Consider the following 23,640-nt stretch of genomic DNA (forward strand, 5'->3'; position numbering starts at 1 on the left):
AGCCATATATAAAACCGATTCATCTTTTATATATTTCTACCCATAAAGTCCTGAAAGGTTTTGGACTCAAATCCAGGTAAAAACCAGGTAAACGGGTCTTCACAGACACACTGACTCCAGAACCAGAACCAATCAAGCATTTAGTCTCTCTGCTCCTCAGAATAAACTCCCTGAAAACCTGAGATGTTCAGAAACTGATGGTTCCTTTAAATCAGAAAACACGACTGTTAGCTGCAGCCTAAAGGTCGAATATAAATAAATGATCATTTATTTACAGTTAATTTGGTTTAAATGTGCATTAAATTGTGATTATTTTTAAATATTTATCTTGTGTTTAATCTAATTTGTGTTCCTCATATTTCCATCAACTTTAATAAATCAATTAAATTATTTACAAACATTTTTTATTTTCTATGTTGGTCCTTTGATCTTTTATTAAATGTATAAACTGATAAAACAGAAACAAGTTTAGAAACGTAAAGCATTCAGTAAAATGTTCCGAGTCCTAACAGGACAGACATCGCCCCCTGGTGGAGACTCTGTAGCTCTACAATGTGTCTGTTTATGGTTTATTCTTCTACATTTTGTCACATCGGGCCTTTTTAAAGTTATGAAACTTCAAATGTAAAAGTTTCTGTTCATATAAAAAGAAAAATGAGTCGGATGTTCATGAAAAACTCAGATGAGGATTAAATTAAAGATAATCTGAGAGGGATTAAAGATGGTGGGTGGGATTAATAGTAGATTCTGGATTAAAATGAAAATAAAGACATTTTAATACATCTATAAACTAATATTTATTCAGCTAACTTTATATTCTGGAGCAAACATAAAGATCAGAAATGAAATCAAACATTTTTATTTTAAAAACCTGAAACATTTTCAGTTCAAGAAACTTTTAGGTTTTAATGAGAAACGTTTCAGTCTGAGGACAGGTGAGGCTGCTGCGTCCTGATTGGTCGAAAGCTTCAGGCTTCTTTCTCTTCACCTGCAGAGAAACAGAGACGGTGATGAAGATGAGGAGGAAGATCTGAGGAAGACCCCGATGATTTGACTATACCATGAAAAACTTTTATTTAAATAGATTTACTGTCTCAGGCTGTACACGTCTTAGTTATGATGTCAGAGGTTAAAGGTCATGATGGGATAGTCTTAAAAAAAAGAAAACTGTGGCTTCTCTGGGAAGGTCAAAGGTGAAAGCAGAAAATGGTCAGATGAGACCAAAATGGAGACGACTGGCCTTAATGGGGCGGAGTTATGTAAATGAGCAAACACCTGGTGGAGGTTACTGCTTCATCATGTAGGAGCACTGATGTAATCACTTCCTGAAGGCGGAGCTTCAGCTTCTTAAAGAGACAGACGCCCAATTTCAAGGCCTTAAATGGTGAATTCAGGTTTCCTTAAAGTCATTTTATATTTATAGGATTAACTGTAACTATTTTGCTCTAAATGGCTCCATGTGGCTGTAAAACACAACGCCGTCTCTTTAACAAGCAACATGTTGGGAGAAAACCCAGCAGGCCTGTCAGGCACGGTGGTGGAGGTGTGATGATGTGGGCTGCTTTCACAGTAACAGGTTCTGGACGGTTCTACAGGGGGAGTTCCAAACAGATTTTAGTTTTTGTTTTAATTAATGATTCATATTCAGCTCTGAGGTTCAGGTGATTTAAAATGAGATTTTTAGTAAATAATATGAGAGGATAGTGAGTTTTAGTCAGAGTTGGTCCATACGTACGGCCCGGTTTGGTCAGGTTTGGTCAGGTTTGGTCAGGTTTGGTTGGGTTTAGTCGGAGGACCGGGCCGGATGCAGGCGTAGGACACCTCCAGGTATCGGGTCGGCTCCACACAGCAATACTCCCCAAACCATCTCTCGGTGACGGGACGTCACACAGCCTCCTGCTCTCACAGCTGGGCAAAACGGAGGCAGATGAAACGTGACCTTTCACCTCATGCTGCTAAACACTACAATACCCAGAATACCCTGCTGCATCAGAACATAACCCGTCTTCAGACTGATTCAAACCCAAAGAGGAACAGATTTCAGAGGAAGCCAGCTGGGTGGTGGTGCAGCAATGCAGTCTGGGAGTTGTAGTTTGTTTAGCAGTTGTAGTTTCATGCAGGCAGAGATGAATAAATCTTTTACTGATCCTTACAGATCCTCCACCATCGTCTCGGCCCAAAGGAACAGGCAGAACCTGCCCGGCCCGTCGTCGGGGTGACGCTTCCCCTCGCTGCAGCGCGTTCCTACGCCGACCTTGTACAGGATGTGGGTCAGAGTGATCCGACCCACATACAACCAGAGCCGCAAACCCAGGATGAGACCAAACCTGCCAGAGGTCAGAGGTCACATCCGTCTGGTCTGGCAGGGCATCTTCTTTCTGTCAGATTATTCTGTAATATTTCAGTTTATTTAATCCCAGAATAAATCAGAGCAGATTTAAAGTTTGTTGCCAGGAAACCACAGAGATCATAAAACCAGATGCAAAGAAGACAAATATTTTAAAATTATTCAGTTTTTCTTATCATTTATCTTCATATTTTAGTTTCACATCTTGGTTTTAATTGCTAAATATTTTATTTATTTCATTGCACAACACAGGAGTTATTAATATTAATACTTTTAATTTGATATCTTGGCTTTAATTTTATTTCATGTGAAACTTTAAGATCAGCGATTTTTCTGATCCCTTCATCACATTTACATCATAATTCATATCTACAGTAAAAAGTTTCATTTTCTAAACAAACATTTAGTTTTTATCGTTTTCCAATCAGAGCTTCATGTGTTTATTGATTTATTGATTTATTATTGATTCTTACCACATGCCAGGTGAAGCGTGTCGTTGAGACAGGCCTAGATGACCTCGCCGTCTGTGGAGACACACACAGGTCAAAGGTCACACAGAGAAAACCTCCGCCTTCAGAACCAGGCTATCCAGGTTCTGAAGGCTCTTTGGACCTGAAACATCTCAGTAACTGGTGAAAAAGTGATTTTTACTTATAGATATGAATAATTCCATCCATCCATCCATTTTCTGTTCACCCTTGTCCCTAATGGGGTCGGGAGGGTTGCTGGTGCCTATCTCCAGCTACGTTCCGGGCGAGAGGCGGGGTACACCCTGGACAGGTCGCCAGTCTGTCGCAGGGCTATGAATAATTTTAGGGTAAATAATGTTTTTATTCTAAATATAATAAAAGATCGCTGCAGTCAAAGCTCCACAAAAACATAAAATATTAAAACATTTTAAAAGCATCTTTAAGATATAAAAGTATGAATCTAAACTGCTGACAGTAACTACATTTAATCATATTCTAATTTATTAAACTCTTATGAACCAACAGTAGAAAAATAATAAATCAGCATCTTTTTGAGGTTTTTAAACATCGTTGTTTGTAATTTATTATTGCTAAAATAAATTTTTAAATGATGAGAAATGTTTCATGATTATGATAAACTGTGCAACAAATGTTTATGTCTCAGATTAAATAAATTATTATTAAATACGATTTAATAATAATTTTAGATGTTTTCTGTTTACTGAAGATTATTATATTTAATTAGCTCAACAGACATTAAAAATATGCATTTATGTTTTTAGATGTATTTAGAAAAATAAATATAAAATAAACGATCAGATTGGAAACTTTTTGCTTTTTCTAAATCCTTTTTCATAAATAATAAATAATAAAACCCCACAGAAGAAAATTTCTCCATCTTTTTCTACGTTTTCATTTTTCTGACAAAAGTTTAATGATTTTCATAATTTTAAGGTTTATAAATATAAATAAGCTGGTTGTTCTTCATAAATTTAATTTGGTAGATATTTATCAGAAGTTCTGAAATAACTTTTTTTTAAAGAGTTGATGTGATATTTGTTTATTTAGCAGAACTGAGGAAATGAAAAAAAGTCTCTTTGGGTCATAAAATTTCCTAAATTAACCTGATAACATCTGACAACAAACTGCAGAAATTTAAAGTCAAACTAATAAATATAAACTCACTTAAGTTTGTATGCACTGAATTATTATTAAAATCCCTTTAAATAAGAAGTAAACAACAAATAAAGTTAAACAATATTTTTTTCGGAATATTTCCATAAACCCTGAAATAAAACTAATGTTCATATTTACTGCATCATGAGAGAACCGGAAATAAGATGTAATAATATAAAAGAAGAAGAAGATAGGAGCGTCCGAGATGCTGCTGTACCCAAATACACCACCAGATGGCAACACTTCAATACGAGACCATATTACAAACCTGAAATCAATCAATCAATCAATCAATCTTTATTTCAGACACAAAAGAGGTCCATAGTAAAACAAAAAGAATAAAAAAACAAAAAGAAACATGACAGTCACTGAGCCACAAATAAATGATGACGCCAATGTTTCCACAATCTTGAGAAAAATCTCGCTGTACTAAAAACAGGGTTTACTAAAATTGCTATTATATTATTGTATGACACGGATAATCTACACATACATTTATACATGAGATTCCTGAGCGCAGCTGCACATGTGGGAACAGCGTTATGTGCAAACATGTGGCTGGCACTGCTCCATCTAGGCACTTTGAGTAGGAGCCTCAGGCCATCATTGTATGCCACATAAAGTTTGTGCAGGCTACTTTTTTTATATCTTCGCCATAGATGGGCTGTGTAAAATGAAGTACAGAAAACTTTAAAAAGAGCTACCTTCACAGAGGATGAACACATACCAAACTTTCTGATCAAAATATTAGCCTGTGCATACATCATGCAATACTGCCTACAAATGTCACGATCATCAGATAGGTCATCAGTTATGTAATGTCCCAGATATTTAATTTCATTGCATATATTGAGGACAATGCCAGATAAAGAGAAGTCAGGGGTTATCAGATGCTTATCTGCTCTACTTCTAACAATCATGACATTGCTTTTCTTAGCGTTATATTTGACATCAAAATCACATCCATATTGGGATGTGATTTTGATCCAATAAAAGAGAATAAAATAATTTCTGGTTCTGAGGTGAATTTTTTATTATTTTATTCTCATGAATCAGGATCAGATAAATATTCTTCAGTCTGTTTGAGTTTTCAGTTTTTCAGCCTTGTCAGTTTTTATCAAAACAACAAATAATAATAATAAAAAATGAATTTCCTATAATTGTTAATACAAATATTGTATTTATCATGTTATGAATTTGGCATTTTATTAAATTTGTCACAGTTTATTAAGTTTTTATGACATAATGGAATTAAAATTCATGATTAAATTAAGAATCCAGAGCAACAGAAACCAGATTTAAACGTCCAGATCTGTGTTTTATGATCAGAGGAAAACATTTTCAATTCATGTATGTTTTGTTTCTGCAGGTTGAATCTCAATTTTTCCCACAGAGGTCAAAGTTCATGTTAGTTTGTTAGATAAAACTCACCAGCAGCTGGAGTCAAACACCAGGCAGCAGCAAGAACTGAAGACCCAAAATACAAGAAAACAAGAAAAAACAGGAAAACTGGAGTTTATCTGAACCGAATGGAAACAGCAGCAAACAATCAATTCTGAGATAAAAACCTTTAAGAGATTACAAAGTGATTAATAAACAGAAACTCACAGCTGAAGGCGACCAGCTTCACAGCGGCCATGTTGCGTCTCTCAGCCTCCTCTGCTGTCCTCCACCTGCAGACGGTCAGTGAATGCATCGCTGGACGCTCCTCTGTTTAAATTTCCATCCTGGAGGCAAACACGCAGACGCCTGTCCCATTGGGATGACATGCCGGGCCCCTGGTCCCCCTGGTTCCCCTCTGCCCTCCGGGCCCCCCTGAGCCCGCTGGGCCCCTGGTCCAGATGCGTGGACGTGAGCCTGCAGCGCTGCAGGAGAGGCCTCCATAAAGCCACAGGCTGAACGACCATCTGCTCCTCATTAGGAGCTGAAACATCTAGACTGCGGCTAACGAGCTCAGAGTCAAGATGGCGGCTGGTGGGAACCTGCAGCCATGTTTCCTCTTTTAATCAGCTGCAGATCATTTCCAGAACCAGAGGACCAAAGTCTCAGATCAGAGAAACTCATCCAGGCGTTTCTCTTTAGTGGCTTTGATTCCTGCAGCAGCGTCTCCATCAGAACCAGAACCAGGTTCTACAGCAGAACCAGAACCAAACATGGAGAAGCAGCTTTCAGCTTCTAAGCACCACAAATCTGGAACAAACTTCCAGAAAACTGCAGAACAGCCGAAACACTGAGCTCCTTTAAATCCAGACTAAAACCTGCTGGTTGGAGCTGATTGAAAAATAATAAATGAAAATTGATCAACATGTTTGATGTGTAAAGATGATTTTCACAATGACTCAACAAATCATGTTTGTTAAACTGGTTTCTAAACTGGTGACTGTTTGGTGCTTTTATGACATTTTTCTTTAGTTTTTATGTTTGTTCAGTTATAAACCCATCATCATCCTGAATTCTGGCTCCGACCCGGTTCAGGTTCTGAAGACATCAAACTGAAATCTCAGGGTTTAGTAAATGAATGATTTTCTCTGAGTTTCTGGGTCCAGTCCGGTACCAGCAGCAGGTCGGTGTTTGCTGAATCGTTCTTTTCTTTTTTCTGAGCTGCAGACGATCCTGCAGGATCGTCTGCAGCTCAGAGGAAACGAAGCTCCGCCTCCCAGCAGGAACCAGACAGAACCGGTTGGAGCACGAAAACAGCCAGAATTATCCAAAATACCAACATAAATATTATATAATCCTGTTCTTAAAGGGAGGATGAGAAAATGAAATCATTTAACTGTCGACTTCACTGGGCTCCACAGAGAAGCTAAAGCTTTTCATTCTGAAATAATGAGAATAAAAATGAAAACTGGGAGGACTTATGAAATATCTAAACTGATTTAAATTGACAGATTGTTTTCTGTTAGCAGTGCAGAATATTAACGGTTCATTTGATGTTGAAACATTAGAAATGTTTCAGGTGAAGCTGAAGGTGAGTCAGGAAATGTCCCAGCATGCATCACTGTAAGAAAAAAAAAGATTTCTGTAACTTCTGAACTTCCTCTCCTGGCGGTTAAATTTGTGCCAAGCTGTTGCTGCATTCAGGGGCCACACAAAATCCTCCTGAGGGCCACAAACGGCCCCTGAGCCATACTTTGAAAACACTGCTGATTTTTCTTTATGTTATAAAGTTTAATAATCCAACATCATATTCCTGTTCACTGTTTCCCATCAGCTGCAGGTCACATTATTATAAATAAATATAAATAATATTTCTTTAAATCATGAAAAATAAAACCTTCCTCTCAGACGCCGGCCTCTGATTGGTCGGTTTCACGGTCTCTGCGTCTCCTTGGCCCCCATCTGCTGTGACCTTTGACCTCCTGTCAGGCAGATCTTTGGTGAAGCTGAACGTGAATTAATAACAATTTTACAATAATTTGTGGTGAGTTTATTGAAATTAAATGCTAATAATTAAAATATGAAGTGAAAACATCTAAAATCTTTTCTAACGTCTTCAGTTTTGTTTTCTGTTTGTTTGATTTTGTCTCTGAATTTTATCCAACATCATTTTCATAACTTTATTCTTTCTCTAAGAATCAGATGGAAAATGGAAACATGAAGAATAAAGGAACATAAATCAACTCGTTTCCATCTTCAGGTTTGTTCAGCGTCTTCAGGTCATGACCCCAGACACTCTTAGGATCACTAAGACACTACCTGATCGGTAAGACCGGCTGTGGGAAGAGCTGCTCTGGAAACACCATCCTGGGAAGAGAGGAACTCAAAGCTCAGGCTCTCCAGAAATCAGTCACCAAGTATTGCCAGAAAGCTCAGAGTGAAGCGGCCGGCCGCTCAGTCACTGTGGTCGACACTCCTGGACTGTTTGACACCAGCCTGTCCAACGATGAAGTCAATGAGGAGATGACCAAGTGCATCAGTCTCCTGGCTCCTGGTCCACACGTCTTCCTTCTGGTGCTGCAGATCAGCAGGTTCACTGCAGAGGAGAAGGACACAATAAACCTGGTCAAGAGAGTCTTTGGAAAGACTTCTGAGAAGTTCACCATCATCCTGTTCACAAAAGGAGATTCATTAGAACATCATTCGATGTCTGTACATCGAGAAAGGAGATGATCAGATCAAGAATCTCATCGAAGAATGGAGGACGGTACCATGTCTTCAACAACTACGACAAAGAAAGCAAAGCACAGCAGGTCTCTGGGCTGATAGAGAAGATCGAGCAGATGGTGAAGAAAAACGGCAGCTGCTTCACCAGTGAGATGCTGAGGGAAGCCGAGGCAGCAATCCAGAAAGAAGTGGAGAAAAGCCTGGAAGAGAAGAACAAGGAGATGCAGAAAGAGCTGCAAAATATTGAGAAACAACGAGACAAAGAAATGAAAGAGCTGCGAGAGAGGATGGAAGAACAAAAAGCAGCTCTAGCAAGTCACAGTGTCATGATTCCAGCCCTTCAGCTGTGCTGATTGCTCATTTCCCTCACCTGCACTGAGCTGGTCCCTATTTAAACAGCTGCTCGTCACCAGCTCAGTGCGAGATCGTCTGTTGCCACTGTCACAGCTTTCAAGCCTTGTCTCATGTTCCAAAGAGTTTTCTGGTTTCTGATTCTGCCTGTTTTTGACCACAGAGTTTTGCCTAATGCTTCTGCTGTTGAAAGTCCTGTTTCTGACCCTGCCTCCTGCCTTCTGGATTCTGGATTTTCACTGCCTGAGACCCTCCCGTGCAGGACCCCGGACCATTTCACGACTTAGCCTCTGGTTGGTGGATTTTGCCCCTGTCGTCTGTTTTTCCCCTGAGACCCCCACAGATCTCCCCTTGTCCATTCATCTTCCCCTCCCCCAGCTGGATTCCTGACCCCTGTGGATTCCTTGTCCCTGACCCACTAGTGTGACCACACTACACCATTTACTTTAGTAATAAACTTTTTGGTTAACCATCCTCTTGTTGTGGCTGTGTTTTGGGTTCTGGCTGATATTGCTTTTACCATTACAGTCAGAGAAGATATACACTGCTCAAAAAAATAAAGGGAACACTTAAACAGGTGTTTAACACTTAAAGTGTTCCCTTTATTTTTTTGAGCAGTATATTAAAACAACTGGAACAAGCGAGAGTTAAAATGACCAATGAGACTGAGAGGATAAAGAAAGAGAAGGAAAAGAGGGATGAAGAAGACAAGAAGAAGAAGAGAGAGGAGGAGAAGGAAAATCAGGAGTCTGAAGCAAAACTGAAAGATTTGCAGGAAAAAATTGATTCTGGGAGAAGAAAAGTTTACTGGGACAACTCAAAGAAAGTACAAGGAAAGAGCAAGAGAACAGGAAGAAGGAGCTGAAGGAATACTGGGAACGTCGAAGGAGAGAGAACGAGAGCAGACGGAAACAGGCTGAAATAAAACTCAAACAGCTCCAAATGTATTACGATCAGAACAAAAAGATGTTGGAACAACAAACTGAACAAGAGGACAAAACACTGGGAGAGTTGGACGAAAAATACGAGAAGAAAGAAGAGGACATCAAGAAGAAGTTCCAGGAGGAGGCGAGAGAGCAAGAAGAAGAGCACAATGACTTCAGGGAGAAGTACACTGAAAACTTTGCTGGTCTGATGGAGGAACACCGGGAGGAAATCCACAATCTGGAGCTCAAACACCGGAGGGAGATGCAGGAGAAAGAGGAGAAACGGCAGAAAAAGTACAACCTGCTGGTTCACAAAGAGGAACAACGGAAAGAAGAACTGCAGCACAAAGACAAGCAGCTGAAAGAAATGGAAGAATTAAAGAACGCCCAGGAGAGAGAGCTAAAGACCATGAAGGACAAATACAAGAACAGATGTTTGATCGCCTGAGAGGTTCTGGTCCAGGCATCGGACCCACTTCAACTGGCCTCTGGATTTACATCAACATCTCAACATCCATTTTCAGTCCATGATGAGACTGTAGCAGTTAGCAATCAGCTAACTTATGATCCATGGTCAAACGTCCAGGTTCAAACTTTCATCATCTGAGAAGATCATCAACCTGCAGAGAGCAAAGACTCCAACAGATTTCAGAGAAAATGGCCCAGTGGACAAATCGAGCTCAGATCCTCGTGACCTCACAGCCTGTCCACATTAACGCCCACATAGTGAGGAAGACATCGCCAACAGAGACGCACCAACTGGGCCAGAACCAGAGCAGACATCTACCGGCTGGAGGAAGACCTGATGATGAAGGAGCTTCTCTTCCATGGCTTAGACTCTACACCCTCTGACGGTGTTAAAATATTCTTCCTCATGTCTTCCTCAGCACACGACTCTGATTTATTTTGGTCTCTTAGCAACAAGCCTGGCACAATCTGGAGGTGTGTGTTCTCCTGTCAGTTTTCAGTAAATCCTTCCTGATTGACTCCAAACTGATCTGGAGGTTTAAGTTTCTTTGTTTTTGGTCAAATATATTTTACAACTCATTATCAGTGACGGGATAGTTACTTTGAAAACGTTACTTTAATCGGATTACTGATTACGCCTTAAAAAGTAACTTAGATTACTGATTACTTGATTTGGAAAGTAACTAAGTTACATTAAAAGTAACTTTTTAAAGTTACTTTCAGCAACTGCTAACAACACGCTGTGAAAAATACATTGATCTTTGCCAATATTTAATTGCAAGTTATTTTATAAAGGTAACGTCAACAACGTGTCTCCATTTATATGGTTGAACTGAAGGGGAGATTGTTTAATGGTAACAACAGTACAAAAACCCTTTAGTAATTTGTACATGTTTTGTGTTTCTAATATAATAATAACCCTAATATATTAATAATCAAACAGCTGCAGCTGATCCAGAATGCTGCTGCTGGCGTTCTCACTAAAACCAGGAAGATAGAGCACATAACACCAGTTTTAAAGTCCCTCCACTGGCTCCCTGTAGCTCAAAGAATAGACTTTAAAATACTGTTGTTAGTTTATAAATCACTGAACGGCTCAGAACCACAATACATTAAAGATCTGCTGTTGTTGTATCAACCTTCCAGACCTCTCAGGTTCTGGTTCTGGTTCTGGGGATGCAGAACGAGGAGAAGCAGCTTTCAGCTTCTATGCACCACAAATCTGGAACAAACTTCCAGAAAACTGTAAAACAGCTGAAACACTGACTTCTTTTAAATCTCAACTAAAAACCCACCTGGTTAGAATTGTATTTGAAACGTAATCAATTACAAATTTATTTATGGAACTTGACTTAATGCTTTGTTTTGATTGTTGATTCTATGTTGCTTTGTGTTTCTGTGTTTGTAATGATGTAAAGCACTTTGAAATGCCTTGCTGCTGAAATGTGCTATACAAATAAAATTTGATTGATTGATTGATTATAATGGCGTTTAGTTGCACAACTTTATGGGCTCGTTCATTCTTGGCTGTTTCACGTTTATTGCGCTCCTCTTATTAGTTTCAATGTTTGCAGTTTTCTGGAGCGCAACGTTCACAGGTAATATATTAACTTGACATTAACAAACATACAGGACGGATCATCAGGGAAATGATGGACAGGGAGAGTCTGACTAAAACTAACTGGATGTCAGACTTATGTCTGCTTATTTCCAAGCCCCAAAACAGAAACCACCGACTCATTAAATCTGCAAGAGACTTTAGAAAAAACAAGCCCAAAGTCCGCCAATCGGACTTGGTGAGCGAAACTCAAAATAGTTCCTGTTTTTCCAGCAACAAAATGCGCATCTCCCTCCATTGTTTATGCTTCTGTTGCACAGAAATGGCGGTCGCTCCCCAAGACGTGTCGTGATCTGTGTTTTCTCTGTATTTATTTAGAGTTTTCTGTGTCTCTGAGTCTCTGTGCCGTCCTGTCCTCCCCTTGATCATTCCCAGGTGTGTCTCGTTTCTGTGATTTCCCTCTGTGTATTTAATGCCACCTGTGTGTCTGTGTCCTCGTCGGGTCCTGTCTAATGTGTTCTGAGTCCTTCGTGTTGTCCGTTGGTTTGACGGTTGCTACCGGCGTCGAGCCCTGGCTTCTGCTCGGCCGTGCTGCCCGTTGGTTGGACTGTGTTTTTTACATTAAAACCTCCATTACTCATCTCATCCTGAGTCTGCTGAGTTTTCCTCACCACCTACACCACCACCTCATGACAAGACGTAGAGGAAATAAAATTAAATTACAAAAGAAAATAGTAACACAAAGTGATTTCGATAAGTAACTGTGGTCTGACCACTGGATTTGAAATAGCAACGAGTTAGATTATGCGTTACTGAAAAATTGGTAAAGTATGTAACGTGTTTCTGACATCACTGCTCATTATGAAGAATCACGGTGAACATCAGGCTGTAATATAATCCGGTTCAAACTGAGCAGAACTTTTCCTAACATGGATCAGAACCTGGTTCAGAAGACAGGATGAGAGCAGAGAGAACCCAGAAAGAGTTTTCAGTATCAGTGGAACCAAAACCATGTAGAAAATATCATCCTGCTGCTGGATGGTGGTTAATTCATGTCTGTTCTTCATTTAGTGACGTCAGTAGATGAGGATCTAAAATGTTTACAGAAGAAAGAGTCATGATAAATCTTCATAATATTACTCTATTAAATGAAAAAAATACACTTTATTATATTCACTACTAAATGGAAGCAGTTTTTCCAAAAGGTTACTTGAGTAAAAGTAACTGAGTAAACATAACTAGTTACTACTATTAAGGAGGAAATTTATTAGGTTAGCTTAAATTTTGAAAAAAGCATGGCTCTCTTTTCCTCCTGTTAGCCCCGGTCCCGAGCGGATGTCGTCACGGCTGGACAGCAGACGGCGAGGCTCGATGACGTCACAGAGATACAGAGTTTAATTCAATAGAAAACACCATATGAATTTAACAAGAAACTTCAGAGTACAAAGAAGTACATTCTTTACCTGAGACAAAAGAATTAAAAGAAAAGAACAAAGGCGCCTTTGGAGACAGCTGGTTGCTTAAAAGCAAAACAGGGCAGCTATCTGAATTCTTATTGTTGCGCATTCCCTTTTCTAGTGAAGGCGTTTCTCTTTGTTAATATATGCAAATAGGGCGTACCCCTGCTTTGACCAACCAAGAGCTACCTTGGAAAAAAACTTAGACCTTCCCCTGAGTTTTAATGACAAATATCAAGAGTCATTTTAGTTATTAAAGTTATAAGTTATTTTCACAAAACCTATCTTGCTCCTCTGCAGTCAGCTTCTCCAAAGATTTGAATCTTTACGTTATCACAAACAATAATGAGATAGAAGTCTTTTTCAACCTGTGAAACATAACATTCAAATCATTCTCTTTTGATTCCGATATTGTCATAGTTAGTACATTTTCAAATACATTCCATTTACTAGATTAGTACTTGTAGCTTGGGTAATATACTTTAATCTAACACACTATTGCTACCAATATTAAAAAGGTGTATCAGAAATTAAATCTAAGTGTTTCCAAGATTCCAAGGCTGTGATCAACTCCAGATGCAACTCTGAGCTCCTGGGAAACCCCCGACCTCTGACCTGTGAGCCGAGGAAGATATTCTTTATGGCCTACTAATTTAAAGCCTTTCAAGAGCATAGTGTTTTATGGCTGCTCTAAGTTACAGCCCTGCCAGGAGAATGTTTATCTCTGAACTCCTACCTTGCATCAGCTTGTCCAAATAGGAATGTTGATCTACTTAAACGCACATGGCATTAGCTTAACTATATTAAACAATCAAAAAATAGCCATATTACCTTAACACTACCAACCGTGGATGGTTTTACCAGGAAACTGTTTCCACTAAGACAAGATAGAAAATAGATTCCAGATCGTTTCATAACTTCTTCCATCATGTCTGAACCTGCGGCAGGTTAAACATGTCTGTACACATCTGCAGAAACTTCTGGATGTTTTTCTGTTTGTTCAGCCTGTAAATCAGCCGAGTCCAGATCTGAGCTCAAGATGTGAAGCTGGACAGTCGGACCAGCATCATCTCTGATTCCAGTTATTTAACAAACCAGCAGCTTTGGTCAGCGATCAGCTGCCATAGAGACCATCACTGAGAGAAATCATTATCTGATTGCTTTTAGTTTATTTGGAAGGAAAATATGAAGCAGAGCGATTTCCTGTGCAGAACGACCCACTAATTATTGGGTCTGATTATTGATTTTAGATGTAATCACAATTTAATATTAGTTGTTGCTTAAACATGTTTTGTGCCAAATTTGATTATGATGTCACACCTCATGTTTGATGGGAAGAAATGTTCTGACAGAAAAGATTGATGCCTTCTGGATCTAACTGGCCTAGTCAAAGACTTTTTTTCCATGTTGTGATTAAAATAAAATCTGCATCAATCAGATCAACTCTAAAAACCAGGTTCTGTTGACCCAACAGACCCAGACTCTGCTGAGAACTTCTCTGGTTCCTCAGACCTGATGGTGGAAACAAAGAGTCTCATGAAGAACAAACTGAACACTGGAGTTATTACTGGACACTCTGGACATTCTCCACCAACGGAACGTTTACCAGATTTCCTTCTTGTTCTTTCAGATCAGGAAAATGTTTTGATAAAGATTAAAAACTATTTTTAAATCATGATAGTTGGGATTGTTGCTGTACAAAAGTAGGATTCAGAAATCCAGGATCACAGATAAAGCCAATATGTACATAGTGCCACCAGTTCATCAGTTCATCCTGGCTTTATCTGCTTCACAAAGACCAAACCAGACTCAGGAGGTGCAGCTATTGTCAGGTCAGGCTGATGTAACTCAGGAGAAAACACATCCACACATTTCTCTGCTCATTCACATCAGCATGTGAATGAAAGACAGAATGAAGTGTTTACTGGACCTAAACAAGTGCAATAAAAGTCTATAAAAGTGCATTGCTACAGAGGTTGAAGAGGTCAGGGGTCAACCTGTCAGTGCTCAGACCAAACACTGCTGTTATGGACTGGCTCTAGAACCATAACAAGTTAAAGGGAAGCATCGCATGGGATAACTTAAAATGGGATTTATTTAACAAAAAATCATAACTGGTTGGAGAAGAGAGGGAGAAAGGGGAGAGGGTGGCAGAGAGGCAAAAAGAATGGGCTGGTTTAATGAGAAGGAATGGTGCATCTTAAGCTGGATCTGATATCATTCTGGAGACACTGGCCAGTTGCTTCCACTTCCAATCAGCACCAATTAGAAGCTCTAAAACAGGGATTTTTGAAACCCAGGGGAAAAGCCTTGGGCAGTAACACCACACACTACATCAACTTGGTCTGATGGCTGTGACCCAGAAGGAAGCCTCTCCTGAAGTCTGCACACAGGAAAACCTGCAAACTGTTTGCTGAAAACATGTCAACAAAGGACATGGATTACTGGAACCAGGTCTGATGGTCTGATGAGACCAAGATTAATTTGTTTGGTTCAGATGGTCTCCAGCATGTGTGGCAGCAATCAGGTGAGGAGAACAAAGATAAGTGTGTGATGCCTACAGTGATGCAGCATGGTGGTGGGGATGCCATGGTCTGTGGCTGCAGGAGTGCAGCAGGTGTTGGGGAATTACATTTCATGACCTCCAGTCTGTGAAATCCTGAAGCAGAGCCTGATCCTCTGGAAACTGGGTTGCAGGGCAGCGTTCCAGCATGATAAAGACCCCAAACACACCTCTAAGACGACCACTGCTTAGAGTGGTCTAAGTGGTCATCTTAGACCACTCAAGTCCAGGTGGACTGGCCAAGTCCAAGTCCATCACCTGGACCTGGACTTGGATGGTGATGGACTGACCAAGCATGTCTGCAGACCTAAACCCAATAGAACATCTTTGGGGCGTCCTCAAGCAGAAGGTGGAGGAGCGCCAAGTCTTGAATATCCGCCAGCTCTGTGATGTCATCATGGAAAAGCATTCAGTGGCAACCAGTGAAGCTCTGGTGACTCCAGGCCCAGGAGAGTTAAGGCACTTTAGGTAAATAATGGTGGCCACACAATCAAACCTGTTGTACTTTATCAGCTCCGTGTCGTCACAGAGGTTTGGAAAATCGGCCGACAATTCTTAAATTGTGAACCAGACTTAAGGCCCCCACGTACTCAGACATACTGTGCACATTCCATGAACTGCGTGGACTGCGCAAGTACCGTCTGCGCACGGTTGGGTCTTCATACTCAAGCGTACTGATTACCTAAAATTCTCTTGTGACATATTCCTCTATTTCGCACAATCTTCATGAGAACTAGCAAGTTTGATTAAGTATTTGGGCGCCTAGCTCTGTTTCTTCTCCATCTGGGAAGCCTTAACTCACCTCTAAGTGCGGGCCGGCCCAATCCTTCATGGGGCCCCGAGCCAAATGTGGTTTTGGGTCCCTCTAGTTCTGCTAACAAAGTAGACCGGCTGCAGTCAGCAGTCCGATCATTAGGTCATTCACACAGCTGCTATAAACTTATTGCATCTCTAGCTGTTTACATTATAAACATGTTTAATAAGATTCATTTATTGACCAACTGATTTATCCACCAGTTGATTTCTGGGAGCCGATTTCCTTCATTTTGGGGCATCGTGATCAGCTGATACTTACATGTGAAGCTGATCTTAACTTCATCAGCAAAGGTTTATAAATCATCTCTGTCCTCTTCTGCTCTGCAGTGAGACGTTTGACTGACCGACCCATCAGGTCTGAACGTTTACAGTCAATAATATTCACTGTTACCAACTCAGAGACTTTCTTGCTACATTTAGCAACATTTCAGACAAAATAAATTCATATCAGGCTGACATGGTACGGAACATTTAGTTATGATTGATTAAGTTTCTTATTGTGATTTTAGTTGACTATTGTGGTTTGATTCTTTGCTTAGGATGTCAAGTTTGGATGATATTTAATAAATAATAGCAATAGCCAAAATAAGTTTGAAGAACAAATCATACAAATAGATTAACAGTAAACATGTAAATATTTCCTACATTACTTTCTGTGTGTTTTATTCAAAAATGTTGATATATTTTACGAATAATTGTCCAGTGGTCATTTAATGTATTATTTCACTAATATATATTTTTTGAACTTTTTATTTTCAAAAACTGTTTTATATCAACACATACACATGTCTACCCCTGTCACCACTCACAATTTACATCTTATTTACACAGATTATTCCAGACATTTAACCCACCAAGCAGACTGGCCGTACACCTCCATCTCTGCCAAAAGTCTTCCAGGGAATGTTGATGGAGGAAACAGTCCAACCAAGATACATTTCCTTCTGATAGACATTGGACCCGTTAAGAGACACTTATAGTCATCAACATCCATGGATATATACATTACAATAATTACAGTGATAGGGACAACCGTAGACATAATGAGAACACAAACTAAAGCAATAAAAGTACACAAAGATAATAATGCAAAATAAATTTGAACAGTACTCAAACAAACAAATAGATGTGTCAAGGTTACAATATGAAATTAGTTATAGGTCTCCATTTTGTTTCAAAGGTCTCCATCTTGAGTTGTAGTTTTGAGGTTGTTTTTTTCCATAGTGTAGACTTTTCTAATTCTATCTCTCCACTCTGTAATACTGGGAGGCCGTGGCCTCAACCAAGCATATGTTATACATTTCTTCGCAATCATAAGCAAAACTCTAATCAAGTATTTATTGTTTTTGTCAATCATGTCCGAGGTAATTATTCCTGAAATATAAACAGATGCATCCAAATAGATACCTAAAATATTTTTTATATCCGTTTGCACCTCCTTCCAAAACTTGAGCACCTCCGGACAGCCCCAACATATATGGGTAAAATCCCCCAACCTTTCCACAATTTCTCCAACAAAGCCGAGATGTTTTACCATAATTAGATGTGATAACCGGGGCGTTAAAGTAACGCATCTTAACCTTCCAGTCAAATTCCCTCCATGTTGGGCTGTTAGTTAATTTGTGTCCAGATCTAAATGTTTCTTCCCACTCTTCATTTGTTGTTATTATATTAGCCTCCAGTTCCCACTTCTCCTTAATTTCCTTATTATTAACACTGGATTCATATTGCAGGCTTTTGTACAGTTTTGAGATCAGGCCTTTTGTTGATTCACCTTTTGCTACTGATAACATTTCTTCAGTCTTGGTCATATCTGTTGAGATTTTTTGCCATTCACTATGATTCTGGAGATAATGTCTAAGTTGCAAGTATCTGTAAAAATCTGTTTTTTGTAGATTAAATTCCCTTTGGATTTTTTCAAAAGATTTCATTATTGATCCATTAAAAAGCTGTGCTATAAATACCAGTCCCCCTTTAGTCCATCTCTTTAAAAAAGGAGTTAGGAATGGAGACTGGGAATGATTGGAATACAAACACTAGTCTTGGTAATACATTCATTCTGACTGTTTCTACCCTCCCCCCGAGGGTCAGTGGTAGGATCTCCCATCAAAAGACTATATACACACCCTTCTGTCAAAATTTAATCAGTGGAATGATTGATGAGTGATCAAAGACCCTAATTAATTGATTTTAGTTTCCGGTGACAAATTACCACCCATCCCCCACCCCATCTGTTCTTCCTACACCTTCTGACATCTATGAGTTTGAATTAGACAATAGAAACAGAGACAGGGGGTTCGGCCTTTAGACTTTCTGCTATAAGTAATCTCGGGAAAAATCAAGCACTCTACTTGTAACAGTTGTTCAAGAACTTTACAATGAATCGAGCTAAATGACTTCATCCTGCTGTTGAGTATAATGGACTTACCTCCTCTGCATCATCTGATATGAATTCGGAGTTACCTAGGCCGAAGACATTCACTAAGATGATGAAGTCAACTCCACTAATGAATAAATACTTGCTTTCTGAACAAGAAGAAGAACCTGCTATTGTATATGAGATCCTGATAGCTGTGAAACAGGATTTGGGCCCAGTGTTGGATAAACCTGCAAGCTCACCTTCATCGCTTGATACATTTGCCTCAAAAACAGTGGATAAAAGAGAAATATTGACAGGCGGAACATCTCTTCTATGCAAGATCCCTATATCCATCTATGACAACTGAAGGCTTGGAACGGATGCCCCAAGAAATCGACATTTTATTTGTGTCGTGTGCAGAGCCCGGTACTTGGAACCCTCAAGCAAGACTGGTCTTTAAGACCTCCTGGTCTATGGGGGTCATGGGGTTATGTTTTCCTTTATGAGACCGGAGAGCTTTACCTGTACCAGCTGGACAAGGATGAGGAGCTTGCACCGATATCGGATACATGCAGTCTCACCTATAATGACTGGGCAGTGCTAAGGCTCGCAATTCCTCGTGCCAATGAAGATATGGAATTGGCCTTAGAGCAAAATACAAGAGAAGATGAGTCTGACCCTCAATCTGCAAAGAAAACCAGAAGACGGTGTTTCCCGGCTGATAGTGAAATTGGAAAGGGAGGAATTCCCTTCAGCAGTGTGGGAATCGAAAACTACTGAATCTGGCCGCTGGTTCTTACAGGCAGGTAGACGGAGGGGGGAGAGCATGAATTCCCCAGACCTGTTTGTGTTGGAGGCTTTCAATGTGGACTGTGGTATATTCAGAACCATGCTGGCTCTCCCATTTGACGCCTGGTCTGAGAAAATGACAGAAGTGTGGTATCGGATTTCTGAACTGTTCTGAAAATCTCACTTCTGGCTCGATATTTTATCAGTGAAGAAAACTCTGACATTTCCTGTCCAGCCTATAAGGAGGGTCCTCTTCTGAAGACCCGCCCCTTTACCCTATATATTGAGAGGGTTGCAGGGATGTCTGAAACCTTTAGAATGGAAGAAGTAAGGAGCTATGGACTATGGATTTCCATTTCCAGGATTAAAGGACTAATGTCTCAGCCAGATCTAGAGAAACTCATCCATGCCTTCATCTTCAGTCGTATTGATTATTGCAACAGCGTCTTCACAGGTCTGTCCAACAAATCAATCAAACAGCTGCAGCTGATCCAGAATGCTGCTGCTGGCGTTCTGACTAAAACCAGGAAGATAGAGCACATAACAGCAGTTTTAAAGACCCTCCACTGGCTCCCTGTAGCTCAAAGAATAGACTTTAAAATACTGTTGTTAGTTTATAAATCACTGAACGGCTCAGAACCACAATACATTAAAGATCTGCTGTTGTTGTATGAACCTTCCAGACCTCTCAGGTTCTGGTTCTGGTTCTGCTCTGCATCCCCAGAACCAGAACCAAACGAGGAGAAGCAGCTTTCAGCATCTATGCACCACAAATTTGGAACAAACTTCCAGAAAACTGTAAAACAGCTGAAACACTGACTTCTTTTAAATCTCAACTAAAAACCCACCTGTTTAGGATTGTGTTTGAAATGTAATTAATTACAAATTTATTGATGGAACTTGACTTAATGATTGATTCTATGTTGCATTGTGATTCTGTGTTTGATATGATGTAAAGCACTTTGAAATGTCTTGCTGCTGAAATGTGCTATACAAATAACATTTGATTGATTGATTGATTGATTGATTGATATGGGGATCAAACTGGGGCGAGCCCAGTTATTCAACAGAGACCCTTTTCTGTCCTCCGTCTCCTGGAAGCTACAACATGGGTCCATATTATCTGCCTTCTCCTCTTTTGTACTCCTCCTCATCAGCATCATCTCCTGCACTCTCTCCTACAAATTTTCTGATACAGAGTACTGTACCTGAAGAGAGTATTCCTCCAGCAGCAGCAGAGGATTCTGGAGAATCTGTTACCAGCTACTCCCAACCTCCACCTTCTCCAATTCAACAAGAGGATGAAATTTATGGATGGATACTGAGTATGCTGATTGCTACTGTAAAAACAGCCTTACTGCATCTATTTAGTTTAATTTGTGTCAAGTATGTCAAGGAAACCTGCTACGGCTGCAAAACAGATAACCCAAGCCAACGACAGCATCAGTACCTGGAAATACCGGAGGAGGAATATTACCAGCTCAACTTTCATCGCATCACACCTGACTCCACGATTCATACCGGCTATCCAGAAACTGCTGAAGCAGCGCCACATACAGGTTGAGGATACAAAAGTGAAGATGATTGCAGAGACAGTTTTACACGAACTGAAATTGGCATAAAGAATCCAGACTGCAATTAGTGACATGTACCAGAACATGGCCAGTGATGAAAACCTCAACCAGCTTCATTCTGTTTCAGAGTGTTACACTCAGAATGAAAAGTAATCTCTCTTCTGTTCTGACTTGTATTATCTTATTCCGCATGTTTTTCTAGTTCTTTTTTTTTATATATTATTTTTATTAATTTTAGATTCGTTACAATATAAAGAACAAAGAAGAAACCTGTGCCGCCACACACATACAAACAAACGAACAAACAAACAAACAAAACAAACAAACAAAAAAATCTACAACAAAATACCCCACAAGCACGAGAAACAGGGTGTCAATCCTCTCCTCCAGTCCACGCCACCCCTCAGCCATCAAGAGCGGAGAAACAAAAGCAGGCAAGAATAAATAGAGCTATAAAACAAAATAATAATAATAAAAAATAAAAATAAAATAAAATCCTAGGGACCAAGCAGAAAAGACTCAAGGGGACCCCAAAATGTCAAAAATGTATCTGATTTGTGATTAAGATCATGGTCAGCTTTTCCAAAGGAAGGATAACAGATATCTGTGTGAGCCACATATTTACTGTGGGGGCAGAAGGAGAAGTTCGTTGTAACAAAATACATTTCTTGGCAAGAAATGGAAGAATTGTAAACAAGGATTTAGAATGTGCATCCAAATGATTGGGGGAAACATTTAGAAGATAGAACACAGGAGACAAAGAAAAGCGAACACCCAAAACCTTTTCAATCACCAAATGTACGTCCCTCCAAAAGGTCCTTCATAAATCACATGACCAGAATAGATGGAGAAAAGTACCTCTGTGCCTCAAACATTTGCAGCACAGATTGGAACGGTTGGGGAACATTCTCTGAAGACGAACAGGGGTATAGTAGGATCTATAGAAAAGTTTGAAATTCTGTTCTGGTATAGAAATAGAAGTGCATTGAGGAAAGGTTCCATTGCAAATCTAAAGGGCTGAATTTCATCTCCAGATCACGCTCCCACAACCGCTTGACAGAGTCAAAGCTTGATGGTACAGAGCAGAGTAAGAAAGCATAGAATCTGAAAATCAGACCTTTAGGAGAATTGGTGGAAACCAGAACATTTTCTAAGTCTGTCAGTTCCCTACGGAATGCATTGGACCGAAATAATGAATCCATAAAATGTTGAATCTGAAGATATTTATAAAAATCTTTCTGAGGAATGTTGCTCTTGTCCCTGATTTGATTAAATGATTTGATAGCACCGGAAATCAGCAAATCAGAGAAATCATTCAGACCAGAACAAGACCAGCTCAATAGGCCAATACTTCTAATAGAAGTTGGTAGGTCTGGGTTTAAAGTCAGGGGGGATCTAATTGAGATAAAGGAGGGAATATTCAAGTATTTCCTTATGTCTTGCCAAGCTAACAAAGTACTATAAACTACCATGTTTTCCTTCAATGAATCCAATTAATCTAAGTTATTGATAAAAGGGAGAGAACTTAACCTTCTAGGACAGCATGATAAAGATTCAAGGCCCCGCCATAAGCAGGTGTCTCTACTAGAAAACCAGTCAGACATCATTTTAAGCTGAGCAGACCAGTAGTAGAGCTGCAAATTGGGTAAAGATAAACCTCCCAACTGCTTGGGTTTAGTAAGAGTGGAGAACCTAATTCGTTGATGCTTATTGTTCCAAATAAAACGAGAAATATGAGAATTAAGGGATTTAAAGAATGTAAGGGACAAATAGCAAGGAAGGTTTTGAAACAGGTAGTTTCAGCGAGGGAGAATATTCATTTTTATTGTGTTAACCCTACCGAGAAGTGATATAGGTAAAGTAGACCATTTCAACAGATTGTTCTTAATGTTCTGAACTAGGGGGGAGTAGTTTGATAGGAATAAGTCTTTCAGATCAGGGGTAATAAAAATGCCCAAGTACTTGAAACCTCTTTTAGATGTATGAAAAATAGGTTGTAGCGCCATATCTTGGGGGATATTGAAAGGAGAAGCGACAGACTTGCCTAAATTAATTTTATAACCCGAAAGAGCACCAAATTTATCTGTGGAACTAAGTACAGCCGGGACCGATTTATTTGGGTTTTTCAGGTATAAAAGGACATCATCCGCAAAAAGAGAGATCACATGGTGATCTTCACCTATCCTAATTCCAGATATGTCTGGGTTAGATCTAATAGCCACAGCTAAAGGTTCAATCAACAACGTAAACAACAAAGGAGACAAGGGGCACCCCTGTCTACAACCCCTCTGAACAGAAAAGCCGTCTGACAGCAAACCGTTAGTATTTACCATGGCTACTGGACTGGAATAGAAGGCTTTAATCATGTTAATAAAATTAGGGCCCATGCCAAATTTCTGTAAAACTAGGAATAAAAAGGGCCATTCTACCCGATCAAAGGCCTTTTCTGCATCAAGAGAGATAAACAAAGCAGGGTCTTTATGTTGATTAAGGTAATGAATGACGTTTAGAGCACGACGCACATTGTCTGTTCCATATCTAGATTTTACAAAACCTGTCTGGTCGGGGTTTATTATCTTTGGAAGAATTTTTTCTAGTCTCCGCACCAACACCTTAGCAACAATTTTGTAATCAACATTAAGGAGACTGATAGGTCTATAGGATGAGCAATCTAGGGGA

General features: G+C 39.7%; 1 pseudogene; it reads left to right on the forward strand.

Moving 5' to 3' along the window:
• The first annotated feature begins 5,760 nt into the window (after positions 1-5,760).
• On the forward strand, positions 5,761-9,825 carry LOC114144873 (golgin subfamily A member 6-like protein 22; annotated as a pseudogene).
• The last annotated feature ends 13,815 nt before the right edge of the window (positions 9,826-23,640 follow it).

The sequence above is a fragment of the Xiphophorus couchianus genome, chromosome 5, assembly GCF_001444195.1.
Source record: "Xiphophorus couchianus chromosome 5, X_couchianus-1.0, whole genome shotgun sequence".
Taxonomy (NCBI): domain Eukaryota; kingdom Metazoa; phylum Chordata; class Actinopteri; order Cyprinodontiformes; family Poeciliidae; genus Xiphophorus; species Xiphophorus couchianus.